This window comes from Artemia sp. Qi Xiang Cuo, chromosome 7 (assembly GCF_049724085.1).
Source record: "Artemia sp. Qi Xiang Cuo chromosome 7, ASM4972408v1, whole genome shotgun sequence".
Lineage (NCBI taxonomy): Eukaryota > Metazoa > Arthropoda > Branchiopoda > Anostraca > Artemiidae > Artemia > Artemia sp. Qi Xiang Cuo.
Window position 1 is genome coordinate 23,891,942 of NC_142800.1, and position 17,408 is coordinate 23,909,349.

The following is a 17,408-nucleotide window of genomic DNA, read 5'->3' on the forward strand; positions in this document are numbered from 1 at the left end:
CTATATATGTCCCTAGAGAGGCCTGTTTAAACTATCTAAGAGCAGGTAATCGAAAAAAGCTTTTACATGGCAATGAATGTGCAAAAAGCTGAAATTCAACATGTGTGGTATTCAATTAGAGTGAACACATGGGACAAAAGGAAGATCTGCTTGGAAGATGTAATATGCAAGGTGATCTGCAGGTTGAGTGTCAACATTGAATTCAAGGTCAGGCTTATACTGCCCTGACTGGATTGTGCAAAATATTACCAGAGACTTGCAAAGGGTACTAATATTGTATTTGTGTAGGAAACAATATACATTAAAATCAGAAAGAACACAGATCATCTGACACTAACCTTGAGCTTCGAAGCTTCATAAAGAAGGGAAAGGCACTACATATTTAGTCAATATATCTGAAACAAATTAACACTATTGAAAAATTTGGTTTTACCTTATATAAGTTGCCTTGTATAACAAATCTAAATAGAGATACTATTTTTTAAATGTCATTTATTACCAAAGATGGAGCAGCACCTGGTCACCAGTGATCCTTGAATACAACTAGTCATCATTCCGGAGCTCTACAAGGAGAAATCCTTAGAGCCGCAATTTAAGGTAATTACTTTTTTAGGCTAATATTAATTAGTTCTTAATTTTTCCTCCAGAGAAACTCACATATTATATCTGCCCCCTCTTTTCCATTAATTTGGTTTCTGCTTTTGTCCTTTAAACTTGCATTAATACTTTTTTCCACAATCCTTTCAACAAATTTTGATGTCAAGTTGTTCAGGCTATCTTCATGAATACCACTTTTTATTGTTGATGCTATGTACCTAGATGGGGGCCAGCACTGATGAACTTAAAATAAGCCTAGATAGTTGCTGAAAAAATCCAGGTTGTGAAAAAACAAGGTTTCTATAACAATTTTTAGCTAGTTCTAGGGAAAATATAAATGTGATAACACCATGTAACAAAACTAATCTACAACCTCAAATTTTCTTCTTCTTCTATTTCACAGCAGGCGGGTTTTTCAGTAATATTATTTAGCCCTTTTCCTTTTGCTTCACTCTGTGGGCTACAGAGGTACTGGATTGATTGCCTCTTATTTATTAGATATTTTCAGATATCTTTCAGTAGATCTTTCGACTCAAGGAGTTCAAATATAAGATGATAGATTTCGATTTCTATGCTCTGTGTGCAGGTATGGTTAGCTAGGCTCTTGGCTGATAGTGAGATTTTGTGATGTTTGAAGTATTTTAACAGTTTACAAAGCAAGGTATGTTGTGCAGACGTCAGCATATTACATTCAAATAGGCAGTGGTCAATTGTTTCAATATTCATATTACAATACCTGCAAAGAGGGGACAGGGAAACTGAACCACTTGAATTAGGAAACTGGTACGAGAATGCAAGAAAGTTTAGTCCATTTGTTCCAGAACGAATTCTATGATACATTTTAGAAAAATACTCACTCGGAAAGGGGAAAAGGCTAGGATTATTTTTATTAAATGTAGTATCTGATAGTCTCCATCGGTAAATATCTCTAATGGGGATTGGTCTCCCACTTAGCTGGTCAATATTTTTAGCATTTTTTACTATTTCATCAACCTGATGATTACCACTTGTACCAGAGTGGCTAGGAATATACTGGAGATGAGATCTAATGCCACTTGAAGCAAGATTATCTATAATACAAAAGACAATGATAAGTGTCTATGTCCAACTTATACTGAGGAGCTGAAGACAGCAACTCAAGGCTTAATAAAGAGTCGGAATAAACTTTAATATTATTTGAATTAGCAATCAAAGGTTGGTTTTCCATAAGGTGTTCTAATGCAATGATTATGGCATTTAACTCACCAGACATTATGTATACATTCTTATACAATCTCTCACCCATTGCAATTTTCAGGTGAGGAAGGAAAGCACCACTTGCTACCTTCTCATTCATTTTTGACCCATCAACAAATATTCGAAAGTGTTTTTTATAAGTAAATGTATTAGTTTCAGCAAATTTTTTCTGGACAAAAGCAATTGGGGTTAAATCTTTATTCCACTTAGAGAAATCAGTATTTATTATGGGGATTGATCAATTCAATGGGAGGGGATTGGGGGAAAATAGGTGTAATAGACTTTGCAAGTACAAGGAACTTCTTATTGCCATACTCATCTGCAATGCCTCTATACATGGCTGGATTTCTTAGCCAATTATGTATGGTGTGTGAGCTATTTGATTCAATTTTTGTAAGATGTTTTGTCAAGAGAAAGCTACGTCTCTCCCTTATTGTTGTTAATCCACTCTCGATAAGCAGAAACTTGGTGCTTGTGGGTTTCCTAAGACCAAATATGAGACGTATTATATCATTTTGTATTGTTTCAATTTTTTGCATCTGGGTCTTTGCACATGCACCATAGACGATGAGCCCATAGTCAATGTGGGGTCTTATATGTGATTTATAAAACCGGATTAAGGTTTTCTCCTTACAGCCCCGTGGTGTGGAAAGAAGTCATTTTAGTATATTTGTTTTTCTATAGCATATTTTTATTGTGTTTGAAATGTGGAGGTGGAAATTAAGTTTTTGGTCAAGCATGAGACCTAGGTAATTAATATGATTATCTTCTGGAATAGTTGTTCCATTTAAAGTTAATCTTGCATTAGCATGATTTCGCTTTCAGTGAAATTGGATTATTTTTGACTTGGTAGGTGCAATGGGTAAACCTTAATGTTGAGAGAATTTTTCAAATTGGAAAATTGACTTTTGCAGCTTTGACTGTGCTATCTCAAAGGTGTTGCCAGATAACCATAGCACCAGATCATCAGCATATTGTAGATTCGTGTGGGGGAGGTTCATGTTGCAGAGATATAGGGCGAAGAGGAGGCAGCTGAGGACTGCTCCCTGAGGACGGCCTTTGGTTATTGTCTTTTGGGGTGAAGAGGCTGAACCTACACAAACAATGAAACTTCGCAATTCTATGAAAGATTTTATGAAAGATACTAGCTTGGGAGGTAGTCCAAGGTTCGCAAGTTTGTTTAAAAGGATTTGGTGGTTCACATTGTCATATGCCCCTTCAAAATCTAGGAAAGCTGCAACTAGGACATTTTTTTTGAGAATGATTCATTTATTGCATCTGTTAACAAAATGAAAGCATCTGTTGAGGAGTGGCGTTTCCTGAATCCAGTTTGAGTGTGAGGTATCATATTATTTTTTTCAACAAATCAGAGGAGTCGATGATAGATCATTTTCTCTATTATTTTCCCCATCACAGGAGTAATCATTATAGGCCTATAAGACTCATGGTTATTTTTGGGTTTATTTTTCTTTAGGATTGGTAGGAGCGACGAACATTTCCATATATTGGGGAACATAGAAGATGCCCAAGCATGATTATAACAATTTAGAAGTTCCTGTTTGTATGAAGGGGTAAGATTCTTTATCCATGTAGGGTGTATATTGTCATAGCTGCCACTAGTCTTGGTCCTAATATGATGTATTGCATTATTCATTTCCTGGATTGAAAATGGGCTAGTTATATACGCGGATCCTGGGCGTGGTTGGTAACTTGGGTTCATAGGAATAGGGGACATTTTGCTGCAATTATTTGATGTTAGCTTATTAACAAAAAGAGTGGCAAATAGCTTAGCTTTTTCATTATCATTGTCATAATGGGTATTATTATGTATAAGCTCATACAGAAGTGGGTTGGGGGAAGTCTTTTCCCCACAGATGTGGCTTATGACTTTGTGTATAATTGGCTCATGTGTTTCTCTGGAGATATTATTTGCAAAATTATTCCAGTAGTTATATTTAGCATTTATTATTGCCCTTTTCAGAATACATTCTGTTTGTATTTTTTTTATATATGTAGTAGGTGATGGTTTTTTTAGGAATGCTCTCCTAACTGCCTTTTTAATGGGCTGGTTATATACTCGGATCCTGGGCGAGGTTGGTAACTTGGGTTCATAGGAATTGGGGACATTTTGCTACAATTATTTAATGTTAGCTTATTAACAAAAAGAGTGGCAAATAGCTTAGCATTTTCATTGTCATTGTCATAATGGGTATTATTATGTATAAGCTCATACAGGAGTGGATTGGGGGAAGTCTTTTTCCCACAGATGTGGCTTATGACTTTATGTATAATTGACTCATGTGTTTCTTTGGAGAGACTATTTGAAAAATTATTCCAGTAGTTATATTTAGCATTTATTATAAATTAAGAATGTTCTCCTAGCTGCCTTTTTGTTCTCCATTTATTTTGGCACTCATTTGTCCACCATGCTTTGGGAATGTGTTTAGGGAAGGTTTTCCTGGGTGTTGTCCTGGGGATAGCATGATTAGCTTTATTTATTAATAAAGAGGCCAAAGCTTTAGCATGTGTGTCCAGCTGTTGTGTTTGAAATGCATGAATTTTTGGTGAAACTTGTAATTTCATCATTTAGCTTATTTTGGAACATAGGCCAATTTGCTTTAGTGTTGATATACTTGGAGGTATATGATAGGGTTTCAGCAGGTTCGTTTAGGGAGCAAACTACGGCAAAGTGGTCAGCACATAGACTATCAATCTTATTTATATAAATTTTATTCAAAATATTTAAAGACACAATTTGTAGGTCAATTGTAGAGAAACTGCCCCTTTTGGGGTTAAAATATGTATTCAGGTTTGGAAGGGTAGCAACAGCTAATTCAGTATTATTTGAAGTCATACACTCAGTGAACTTACCAGCTTTGTTTTCTGGTTTATTCCCCCACAAAAGGCTGTGGGTATTAAAGTCTCCACAAATAATGATATTTTTCAACATATTAGAATTATTTATATAGCTGAAGAAATCCATGGCATCTGTAGTTTGGCCAATAGGGTTAAAAAAGCTTAATATGTAAGTTTTTGTATTATTCAGCCAAACACTGATACCAATTGCATCAACATCATTCACAAAATCTGCAAATTTGATGCCATGGGATTTTATATTATTTTTAACTATTAAAGCTACTCCACCTCCTTTTCTCTCTGATGATCTATCCTTTCTCAGGATAGTATATCCCAGAGACTCAATTTGTTGATTTTGGGTTAAATGAGTTTCCTGGAGGCAAGCAATATTGATGGAATTATATTCATAAAAGATATTAGTTCATTTAGCTTATTTTCTGTAAGTGATCTTATATTCCACTGGAGTATTGATATGTGTTGTGTTGTTGACTTAATTTTTATTTGACTGTGTATCAATGTTCAGCTTTTTTAATAATAGAGCAAGATCTTTTTTCGCTTGAATGAGCATATGATTAGGGATATAGATTTTTGCCAATTCTGCAATGATTTTTGTTTTCTGTAGTTGATGTATATTCATGGCCTGAACTGCATTACAGTTTAGAATGAATAAGCATATATTTGGGGATTGCATGTTTAGTTGTGCATCCTGTTTGTCAGTTAAGGGATTGATTCTTGGTAGTGTTTCTGGTTTGTTTCTTCTTGGGAGAGGGTGCCAGGCCAACCTCATCTCACTAGACAAGGAGGCTTGTTGACTTGGTGGTTCATTCTGATAGAGATGTGAGCTAGGGGGCTTAAAGGATGGTGTTTTGTAAGGGGTGCTTGTCTTGTAAGGGGTATTTGTAAGGGGTACTCAAGTTTTATTTGATTTCATTATAGGTTTTATTTGGTGTTGTTGGACAGCATTTGGTTCCATAGCTGCAAAAGGGTATGGAATGGCCTTCTCTATTGCTATTTTAAGTGTTAGTGTTCTTTTCTAATATGCAGGGCATTATGATTTATTGGTAGATTCACGTGGGCCTTTACAATTGATACATGTAGGCTGAGTGTTGTTGCAAGTTGTCAACCCTTTAGGATGGGAGCCTTTACAATTACTACAGGCTAGGAGAATTTCATTGCATTTATTTGTTGTGTGTCCCAGTTTCAGACACTTCTGACACTGGATAGCCTTTGTCTTGTATTCCTTGTGCAGTTTGATTTGCCCAAATAGGAATAACTTTTCTGGGAAATTAATTTTTTCCTTCAGTGTAAATAAAAAAGATCTACTTGTTTTTAATCCATTAGAGTTTGGTTTACCCAGTTGAGTGACATCTTCTACAGGGATTGCGTTACCAGCCCTATCTGAGAGCCCTTCTTTTAACTCCTGAATTAGTATTTCTAGGGGAACATTATAAACTACTATTATTGTTGGGGATTCTTTTGGGTTCCATTTAGATGAATTAAATGGGGTGTTCAGAAGGGATTTTAGATTTAATATTTGATCTGCTGATTTCTGATCTTGGACAGCTATTAGCAAGGATCCATCACAGTGAATGTTAAGAGAAAACATTGATTTTAACATTTTGAAAATTGCAACCCTTATTGTAGTAATTGTTGTTATTTTGAAGGGGGTATTAGGAGAAATTTTTAGGTAAATTCCTAAGTTTTGGGAAGGAGAATCTTGGACTGGGGTAGGGGAAATACTTTTGATTGGGGACGTTTTTTTACTTTTTTTGAGCTCCTAGAAAGGACCTCTTGAAACCCATTATCATCAATTGTGACATTAGCTCCAACACTGATCATTGTCTTATTCTCAGAATTTGAGCTTTCATGTGAGCTTTGTGATAGAGAGCTTGACCAGGGCAAAAATGGATCAATTTCATTAGTATTTGGGGTGGGATCCAGAGGGACTTTTTTTTAGGGGGAGTTCTTTGCATTGCCTATTGGAATAAGCTATAAGCTAAACAGGAAAGGATAATACTATGATACCAGGCCGTCTGCATTCTACTGTGGGGAAAACTTCACCATCCACAAAAGATACACCACAGTATGGCCCTGAGGAGGATTTTGAGCACGATTGGCTCAGTACAACTACTGATAAATCAAGACAATAATTCACAAGAAATTTATTTGTAAATTTCTTAAAGTGTTGCTGTTGTTGTAATCTGTTGCTGAAGCTTCAACTAATTCTCCTTCTTCTGAAATTCATTCCTAAGTCACTTTTTTTCTAAGGAATCTATCTGATTCTTGGAAAACTATATTACTAAAAACTACTGTACACATGTAAATAAGTGCTGATTATTGATTTGTGGCTAGAGCTTTACCGATTTCTTCTTTTCCTACAAATCCTTTTTATGTTCAATTTTCTGCAGAATCTATGTAACTAAACATGGAGACAGAATTTTTACAGTTGAAATAAGATGAATAAAGTTGAACCATACATATCTTTGCTACAAAAATTATAAACATTTGCATTGATGCTCTTTGCATACCAGTTATGCCTTAACTTTGTTTTAATATATCTAGGTATTCAAGCATAGAGACACTTTAACATAACTTGCAAAATATTTGCAACTATCTTTGAAATAAAAATGTTTATTTAAATAGGTCTTTCAGTTATTCAGCTTAATTGAAAAATATTTCAGATGATTAATAACATGCTTGTTTTTTAAGTGACCTTAGCCACAATTAGCTGTAAAGTAGATTTTTTTTTTTTTTTTATAGTCTTGCACTACAGTACTGTTCTTTTGGTTAAGAAGAAACAATTTAGAAGCATCAGATTTCTTAAGAGCTATCTTGAAGGAGCAGAATTTCCAAATCTTTTAATTCTTGAAATACATATCTGCCCCAAAAAATTAGGAATAAAAACAATAATTGTGTTGTATTAGAACAGTAAGCTCTAGAATCATGGTACTGATCTTAACTAAAATAGCAAGAGGAAAGACCCTTCCATCTTTATTTTTGGTTAAGCTTGTATTTTGAAAATTTGTACTTAGCCACATAAATATTGACAATTTTATAGTTTAAGGTATAAAACTGTCATCATATAATCATTTAAGTCTTACCAGCAGGGAAGGTGAGAGTATAGGCACTCAAAGCACATTTTATGGCCCTAATTTTGGAAACAGACCTGTTTGTGGAAGATTCATTGTGTTACATAGCCCTTTTTGAGACAATGAAACTCAAATAATTTCTTAGACCATATTGCCTTTCCATCTAGTTAAAATGACACAAAAATACTGAAAACTGGTAAAACCTCAAATAAGACAGTGAACTTGAACAAAAAACTCTAAATAGGCCTAGTAATAATAATATTATTAATGCTCATTTACTAATGGAAAATGGGAGAAAATAAGAAGAAAAAAACTAGCTAAAATAAATCAGCACAAACATAAAAAGACAAGAAAAAACATAAACTTAATAAAAAAGAAAAACAGAAATAAAGTTTAAAACCAAATGGTTAAACAAAGATGATTAGCTTTTCTTTCTTCTTGTTTTTTCCCAGTGGTAAAGGCATCTGGAAGTGAAGCCAAAATATTCAGACTTTTAATATTATTTGCACAATAAGTTTTTTTTTTTTTTTCCTTTAAAAGTTCACTGTCTTATTACAGCTTTTACCTGCTTTTAATATTTTTCCCTTCATTTTAGCTATACTGAAAAGCAGTTAAACCATGATTTTACCCAAATCTCAATAAGCAGAATTAATGTAGAAACAAAAGCATAAAACCATACTGAAAACAAATTTGGATTTTATTTCAGTTTTTACAGTCTAAATTTATCCAGGAAGGACTTTCCAAGCCCTTATATCTAATCATTATTTTATATTATTTCTTACACACTATAGGTCTTGGGTGGTTCTTAGCATTTGAGGTGGATTCTTGGCCAAATTCAGATTTTTGTTGAAAATTTTCTCAAACCATACCTGCAGGGATGGAGTGAAAGTCCATCACTAAAACATAGTGTTGCACATAAGTGAGGTACAGATACAATATTTCCAAAGGGGAATTTTCTGCAGGGGGTGGGGGATTTCCCACATTAAAATGAATTTAATTCACCTATCCTTTTCCAACTCTTTGCATATTTAATGGCAAAAAAAATTAAATAGGTAATTTACAGAAATATAGCATAAAGGAGGCATGAGGATTTGGCATGGGGGAGAATTTTCTACAGGGTAGGTTTTCCTTAAATTTCCTTTTTTTAGGTTGCAGCAACACACAAGAGGTAAGCTAGTCTCAAAATATGATTTATATAGTAGGGATTGGGAAGTTAGGATTGACTGACTACAGTCCAAGGGAAAAAAATTAACATTCAAATTAAACAAAGTTACCCTTGGTAAAATTCTACTTTAGCTACTTTTGGCTATCTTGGAAAGGGGTTAGGCTAGGAAAATGAAAATTTCAGGGATGGGTCTACAGGCTAAAGTATGTCTGGGAAGTTATTTTGAAGTACCTATCTCGACTCCTTCTCACTCTAGAGGATCCTGAAATTTGCCTATGTGACAGTTCTATACCTTTTGAAATTTTGACAAAAAACATTTTTCCTTAATTTTCAGTTATCAGTTTCTTTTTCTCTGGCTTTAGTTCTGAAAATATGATTCCTGTTATTTGAGTAGAATTTTAAGCCATATCTGTTTTGTTTTCAAAATATAGAAGATGTATTTGCATTAATACATCACCATTGATGTATTAATGGCATAAAACCACCATTGATTACGTTGGCTCGTCCGTTCTCGCGAATTTTTTGGTGGATAATTTGTGCAGAAGGGAGCAATAGCAAACAAACAAGAGGCCGAATTGGTACCAGCGGGATTTTATTCCTTAAACTGCTGGGAATAGGTGATTTGAGTATTGCAATTCCCACATTCTTTCTACCTCAAAGATTGTCAAGGCAATAATGGCACCAAAAAAGAGACACCGTGAGAGCCCCGTAAAAGGACAAGATAAGTGCCCGGGATGTGCAAAAGGCCTGGACGAGAACTCGCAAGCCGTCAACTGTGACAAATGTCCTAACTGGTTTTGTATTGAGTGCCTAGGATTAAGTGATGAACAGTACGTCCTGCTAGAGAAAATGAATCGTACTATGAAATGTGAATGGAGCTGTCCCCGGTGCATCTTGAACAAGCCTGTGCGCGACGCCGACACTCTAACCAAAGCCATCGAATCTTTCAAATCAGAGGTGCGAGAGGACATTGCTAGCATAACGACCACAGTCAACAAGGGTCTCAGAGAGATTCACAATGAACTTGCCACAAAATGCAATATTGTCAAGGTAAAAGCAATTGTTGAATCGGCACTTACTGCTCAAGTGACGGGGCATGCACCAGATGCACTTAACGAACATATACGGCGTACAGTCAGAAGTGAGCAAGACAGGCAGAGACGCAAACTTAACGTCGTCGGATACGGGATTCCGATCCAAGCAAGTGACGAAGACTTCCTTGCTAAATACTTCAAGGACAACTACAAACTAGCGACCAAAGTCTTCAACGTGAAAAGACTACCAGCCTCGGCCCCCACGGCCGGACAACCACTGCGACACCCACCAGTCCTGTTCACGGTAGCCAGCTTCACAGACAAGAAGCATATCCTGGATGCGTCCTACCAGCGTAAAGACCCGATTCGATTCTATGGCGATAGCTCCAAAGAAGATCGCAACGCTAGAAAAGCCTTGTTGGAAGAAATGAGGAAAAGACAGGCAAACGGAGGAACAGACCTAGTAATAAGAAAGGGCAAAATCACAAAAAACGGCCAAACTCAAGCAATTCCGATGGAGAGATGCTCGAGTATGCAAAAATAACCACTATCTCCAACCGTCTCGTCCCCCTTGTAAATAGTTCATGTGTGAGTGATAATAACAATGTAAACGCAAGTTTGTGTAAATGTATAAACAGTGAATTAACAGTTACGTCCCCATGCCATTCTGCCTCGTCCCTCATTAGCAGCTCTGTGTACCTAAGCTGCAATTCACCCACTTCAACCGAAAGCGAGAATATTAGTGAGCAAAATAAAAACTCGCCCAGACACACCCAAAAACTTGTGAACATTATGACGGCAAACACTGATGTTATTACCAACAAGATGCCGGAACTGGCAACAGTGCTCCAACTAAGTCAGATAGACATTGCAACTCTGACAGAAATTTGCCCCAAGAACTCAAGATTTCAAATGACAGAAGACTCAATCTGCCCCTCTGGATACAACATCTTCAGCAATCTGTCTGATCCAAACTGCAGAAGAGGAGTGGCTGTTTTAGCTTCCAAGGAATTCCAGGTAAAAGAAATTTCTGTCCCAAATTCTTACTTACCTTGGGTTGAAGCTACATGGGTCTCCCTGTCCCTACCTAACGAAATTTTTGTCCTAAGCTCAATTTACAGGAGCCCCAGCAGCCCTTGCCAGCTGTCCTCTGAAAGAGCAATTGCCGAAATGATGCAATTCATACTATGCAATTACCCAAAGGCAACCTTGCTCATGACAGGGGACTTTAACCTCCCAAACGTATCTTGGGTAGATGGCCAAGGTATGACCAAGTCAAGCCTTGAACAAAACCCATTAGTACAAGCCCTCTCTGACAACTTTCTATACCAAACAGTAACTATGCCCACAAGAATGCGCCCAGGACAAAATCCCTCCATACTCGACCTAGTCATAACGAATGACCCAGAAAAGGTGAACAACACACACACTCTCAGTCCAATTGGCTCAAGTGACCACATGCCAGTTCTCTCATCTATTCAACTCAACTCCAAACCATCAAAATATACCAAGCAATCCTTTACAAATTACAAGATGATGGTGAAAGAGCTGTTCGATGCTAACCTGGAAACACTTATATCAGAAGATGTCGAAGCCTCATGGCTAACTCTAAAAAAGACCTTACTAGAGAGCCAAGCCAAACACACTAGCGTAACATGGAAAAAGAAACCCAAAACTCTACCTTTCCTCACCCCAAAAATCAAGAAACTCTACAACATGAAGAAAAAATTTTGTGAGAAGTAAACGAAACAGAAGACTACAGCTATGTACAATCATTACAAAACTGCAAGGAACCTCATCATAAAATAACCCCGAACACTGACCAAACACTCCAAAGAACAACTGGCCAAAACCGTCAAGAACTACCCACAATTATTCTGGAAATACATCTCCTATAAGAAGCCAGGCAGACACACCGTACCAGACCTGGTAAGCAACACCTCTATATCCTCTTGCCCCTCTGAAAAAGCAAACCTGCTTAATCAGCAGTTTGCCTCAGTGTTCTCCATGGATGACCCCCAATCAACCCCCCACCAGCAGAACAGGCTCACACTCTCTTCCCGATGGTACACTCACCAGTCACAATCAAAGAAGTAACCAACCAGCTTAAGGACCTCAATCCCAATAAATCGACGGGACATGATGGTCTCAGCCCACAACTGATGAACGAATTAAGCCCTGCAATATCAGCCCCACTGGTAAAACTATTCAATCTGTTACTGGCACAAGGAAAGCTTCCTGGGGACTGGAAAAAGGGAATAGTCATCCCAATTCACAAGAAGGGTAGCAAAACTTCTGCAGCAAACTACAGACCTATCAGCCTTACATGTTTGGCATGCAAGGTCATGGAGAGAATCATAAACAAGCGTATCATTAACCATCTTGAGGCCAACTCACTTATCAGCAGTAGTCAGCATGGTTTTCGCTCAAAGAGATCGGTGGACAAAAACCTTCTTGAGTCATATAGTCTTGTAACTGACCTACTAGAGAGAGGATTACCTGTGGATATTATATTGTTAGACTTAGCCAAAGCATTTGACAAGGTTTGTCACCGATACCTCATTCACAGGCTACTTACTCTATCTGTTAGTCCACAAGTGGTCAGTTGGACAGAGGACTTTCTGAGGGACAGAACACAGCAAGTGAAAGTGATAACTGGACCAAACAGCCATGTCCTTTCTGACGAAATCAAAGTCACTAGTGGGGTTCCCCAGGGCAGCGTCCTGGGCCCCACCCTGTTTAACATCTACATAAATGAGCTACCCCTCATCACCAGCAACAAAACCACCCTATATGCGGATGATTTGAAACTCATAGGTCCTGCCAACACCTCTTCTTCCATCCAATCCCTCCAAACTGATCTCAACCACATGTGCTCCTGGGTCAAAAGATGGCTGCTGGAATTCAACGCAGAAAAATGCAAGGTCATACACTTCGGACACAAAAACCCCAAACCTCAGTACCTCATGACCCAAAATTCTGGAAGTCACCACACAATTGAGCCTGTCCAGGAGGAGAGTGACCTTGGCATCATTGTTGACTCCCAGTTGAAATTCAGCTCCCACTCACAGAAAATCTCAGCCAAAGCTAGTAGAGCCCTAGGCATCATCAAACACAGCATCACCAGTAGGAGTAAACACGTACTCACCAAACTCTACAAAGGATTAGTAAGACCTAGACTGGAGGTGGGGATGATACTGGCCACCCCTCGATTCAAAAAGGACAAGGCAGTTCTTGAGCAAATCCAACGAAGGGCCACTAAGATGATTGTCGGCATGGAAAACAAGACATACAGTGAACGGCTGAAGGAACTCAACCTCCCTCCTTAGTATACAGACGGAAACGGGGAGACATGATCCAGGCGCACAAACTCCTCTCAACCAATCGAGAAAATGAGATCCTGGAGATCGACACCTCCCACAAAACACGAGGACACCTTAGACGAATCCGCAAACATCACGCTACAACTGGAGCAAGATGCAATTTTTTCTCGAATCGGATTGAGAACCTCTGGAATAACCTCAAGGAGGAAACTGTTGCTGCTGAATCAACAGATGCTTTCAAACGCCATCTGGATGCTGAGTGGAAAGATACACCATGGAAGTTTGACTGGGAAGCACCAGAACTTAACCAACTACAACAGTCATCATAAGGAGTGATTCAACAGGATTAAAAGTCCTTATTTCACTCCAAGCTGTGATTTAAGGTAATTTAAGGTAATGTCTTTTAAACCTTATAAATTGGGATTGAGCAAAGTTGCGAAGTTGACATTTTTAAAGTTCATCAAAGATCAGAACCCTCTAGAGGGAGAAGTTGTAGAGGTGGGTACTTCAAAATACCTAACCAGAACATACTTTAGCCTGTATATCCATCCCTGAAAGTTTTATTTTCACAACCTAACCCCTTTCCAAGATAGCCAAAAGTAGCAAAAGTAGAATTTTGCTATTACCCTTGTATGTTACCTATTTATATGTAATTCTCCTTCTTTATTTGAGTTTTCTGTCAATTAGACATATTTTCCAACTTTAAGATCTCACATCTAAGATTGAGTGACATTGCTAAGTTAAAGCTCAAGCTTAGTTTATGTCTCTGATTCAGCTCTACTGTTTACTCTCAGTGTATTTAAAATTGCTAGTATTGTAGAAGATGCCTAGTTGGAATTACCTTAAATTAACTTAAGTCACACTTGTCAGCATTAGGATCATGGGTGCCCATAAGGGCGAGGGGGGCAGGAGGGGTGCCAGCCCTCTCCTGGCTGAATGATGCTGCCCTATTTTTATATTTTGTTTTGAGATTTCTATTATATAGTATGAAAAGTGCCAACTATACCAGGTAAGGCCCCCCCTCCTGGAATTCAGCTTATGGACACCCATAAATAAGATGATGATTTTGCAATTATCTCTAATCTCCACTAATGTGCAAATATATAGCCCAAATCATATATTTCTGGTGTTTCCTTTTCTTGAGTTGACTGACTATATTTTTGCATATTAGGAGAGGTTGGTGGGTAATTATAGTGGAAGCTCCTTCAAAATGTGCTAACTACAAGGTTCTTTTCATATTATAAAGTAAGAATTATTTTCTTAACGTTTTTCCTTCTCAATAGCCTAAACAGTAGATTAATACTTAGCATGTTCCTCTAATGTTTTTTCAGTAAATCTTACCATTACTATTGTCTTACTGTAAGAGAATTGACATCAGGTCAATAAATAAATTACTTATACAAGATTTTAAAATGAAGATGACAGTCAAAACCTCATTAATAGAAAAATACTACAAATTATAGGCTAAAGTAGACATTTCCTAGGCCAGGTTTTTTTTATGGTATAAATTTACAACTGCAACTAATGATAAGGAGACATGTTAAGAAAACAATTCTTACTTCAAAATATGTATAATGATCCTAGTTAACATATTATCCAAGGAGAGAACCTTTATCCTCAAATCTTTCCTTTTTTTCTTTCTTCTTCCAACTTAAAAGAAAAAAATTAAAATTTTTGCAATGCTTTCAAGAAAATGTTTTTATATGTTTTGATATTTCTGCTATACATTTTTTTATAGATGGCATTCATACCAGTCATTGTTAGTTCTGTTTTAAAAAAAATTAAATACAGTTGTAAGACATTCACAAATATCTTAGAACCTATATATTAACAGAGTATATACCCCCACCCCCCTAATGTGCAAATATATACCCAAAATTGCATTCTGAATGTAAATATAACCAAATAAACTTTACCATGACCTCTAAATATATTCAGAATGCAATTCTGGGTATATGCCTATATTTTGACATTAGGGAGGTGGGGGTATTTGCTCTTTTAATATATTGTTGCTATGATATTCATGAATGTCTTAGAACCATATTTAAAAAAAAAAAAAAAAAAAAAAGAACTAATGACCAGGATGAATGCCATCTATAACAAAAGGTAATTTTTTTGCATTTCCTATTATTGACTTACAAGTAAAGTAAACATATCACCCAATGCCTTTTTTATGCTCTTTCCTAATATAATAATCATTTTTGTTGAAGATGAATTTTACCCCTGCCCCTATATAGGCTATACCAATTCAGGATATATATTTGCAGATTAGGGGGGGGGGGGTTAAATTTTATTTCTGATGTAAACGAGAGGTAAGTTTAAACTTTACCCCACCCCCTTAATGCGCAAGTATATACCCTGAATTGGTATATAGGCTATAGGGGTGGGGGTAAAATTCATTTCTGACAAAACTGATTATTAAATTTGTAAAGAGCATAAAAAAGGCATCAACTGGTATGTTTACTTGATTTGTAAGTCAATAATATGAACTGCAAAAAATTATCAAAAAAAAATATAGCAGAAATTTCAAGACATATAATCATTTTCTTGAAAGCATGGCAAAAATTGTAATTTTTTCTTTTAAGCTGGAAAAAGGAAAAGAGGAAATATTTGAGGATAAAGGTTCTCCCCTCGGATAATATGTTAACTAGGATCATTATACATATTATAAAGTAAGAATTGTTTTCTGAACATGTCCCCTTATCATTAGTCACAGTTGTAAATTTATACCATGGCCTAGTAATCTTCTTTATTTTACTTAATTGTTACCTTCAGAAGAACTTCTCTCCCAGACTGTTGTCTACCAATAGCCAAAGAACATGCTTTATAAAGTATACAAACTAAAATTAGGAAAATTCAAAATTTCCTCTTGGTCTACAGCATTAGGTTAACTGGCAAATTAGCTTATGTTTATTTCAGAAACTCACATTTTCGTGCCAGTGTTTAAGCTTAATTATGAGCATTAAGTAGCCAATGTAATACTTATTAATAAATAACTTTACCTTCCTTAACTTCACTTTAGATATTTTCAGCCAGTCAATATTTAATTCTTCTACTTCTTCACTTAAACATGGTATTGCACCAGGCCACTCACGCCAGAATCATTGAATAGCAAATCCAATTCAACGACCCTCTCAAGTCAGATAAAAAACTAAACATGAGTTTTATCCTTGTTTTACATCCTTGTTGAATTTCCCCTTAGTTTACAAAATTCCTTAATGGAATATAATTATTTCATTTTATGCAATGATTTTATTTTGCGCCACAAAATTGTACATAAGCAAATTAAAAAGATGGAGGCTAAACCTTTCAGTACTTCACCTTGTAACCTTTTTTTGGGAATAAAAACCTACCATATTCATATAGTACATTTGCAGAAGGTTTTTATATTCTTTGAAGTTTTCGCGCTTGTCTAGATTTTTACAACTCAAACTTTAATAAGCTGTGTTTTCATTTGACGTTTAACGATGGGCCTAATTTCAGTATTTTGATTGGAGGGGGGGGGGGCAATATCTGAGGGGTTTGGTACCCTTCAAGGGAAATGGACATACCTTACTAGGGGATATCCCCGGAATTTATTTTGTAAAAAGCCAATGGTCTGCAAACTTGTTTTTGGAATGGATAGATACCAGTTTAAAATAGACACCAAGTAGTAAAAAAAAATAAGGTCGAGTATACCTGGCTTAAGTCTTCAATTGCACCTTTGTATTCATGCGGTAACGAAAAAAGTTACTATTTAGCAGCGACACTGCATGGTTAACATCAAAAATATTACACATTACATGATAAAAATACACACACATTAAACAAACATAAAATTAAGTTGTCAGTCCTGCTTTCACGCTCGTCCGGTGGTAAAGACCCACTGGTGGACTCTTGGCACACGACAAGCATGGTGTGCACAAGCCAACGGGGATCCCTTTGTCTCTAGTCCCGTGACGTTGGGCGTTCAAAAACCGAGTAACACCACACTGGAACAAGCTCCCCTTCGAAGTTGTTAATGCCAACTCATTAAACTCATTCAAGCAGGAATTGGACAAATACTACGGTGAAAGTGCCTACAATATTTTTCAATTTAAAAGATTTTTTTAGAGGCCCTGTGGCCCAT

The 17,408-nt window shown here is 36.6% G+C and overlaps 2 protein-coding genes across 4 annotated transcripts in view; both read right to left on the reverse strand.

The window, feature by feature from the left end:
* Miga (mitoguardin) overlaps positions 1-16,340 on the reverse strand; it is a 30,492-nt gene extending 14,152 nt beyond the window's left edge. The window contains exon 1 of one of the 3 annotated variants that reach the window (XM_089091433.1): positions 16,303-16,340. The gene's annotated coding sequence lies outside the window, so the exon portion shown is untranslated. Of the gene's footprint in view, positions 1-338; positions 353-433; positions 534-16,302 lie in introns of those variants that run through there. The other 2 variants (XM_089091434.1, XM_089091435.1) reach the window with 2 other exon arrangements.
* Naxd (NAD(P)HX dehydratase) overlaps positions 1-16,396 on the reverse strand; it is a 45,038-nt gene extending 28,642 nt beyond the window's left edge. Inside the window, exon 1 of the mRNA XM_089091436.1 lies at positions 16,303-16,396. The gene's annotated coding sequence lies outside the window, so the exon portion shown is untranslated. The remainder of the gene's footprint in view (positions 1-16,302) is intronic.
* Between the last annotated feature and the right edge of the window lie 1,012 nt (positions 16,397-17,408).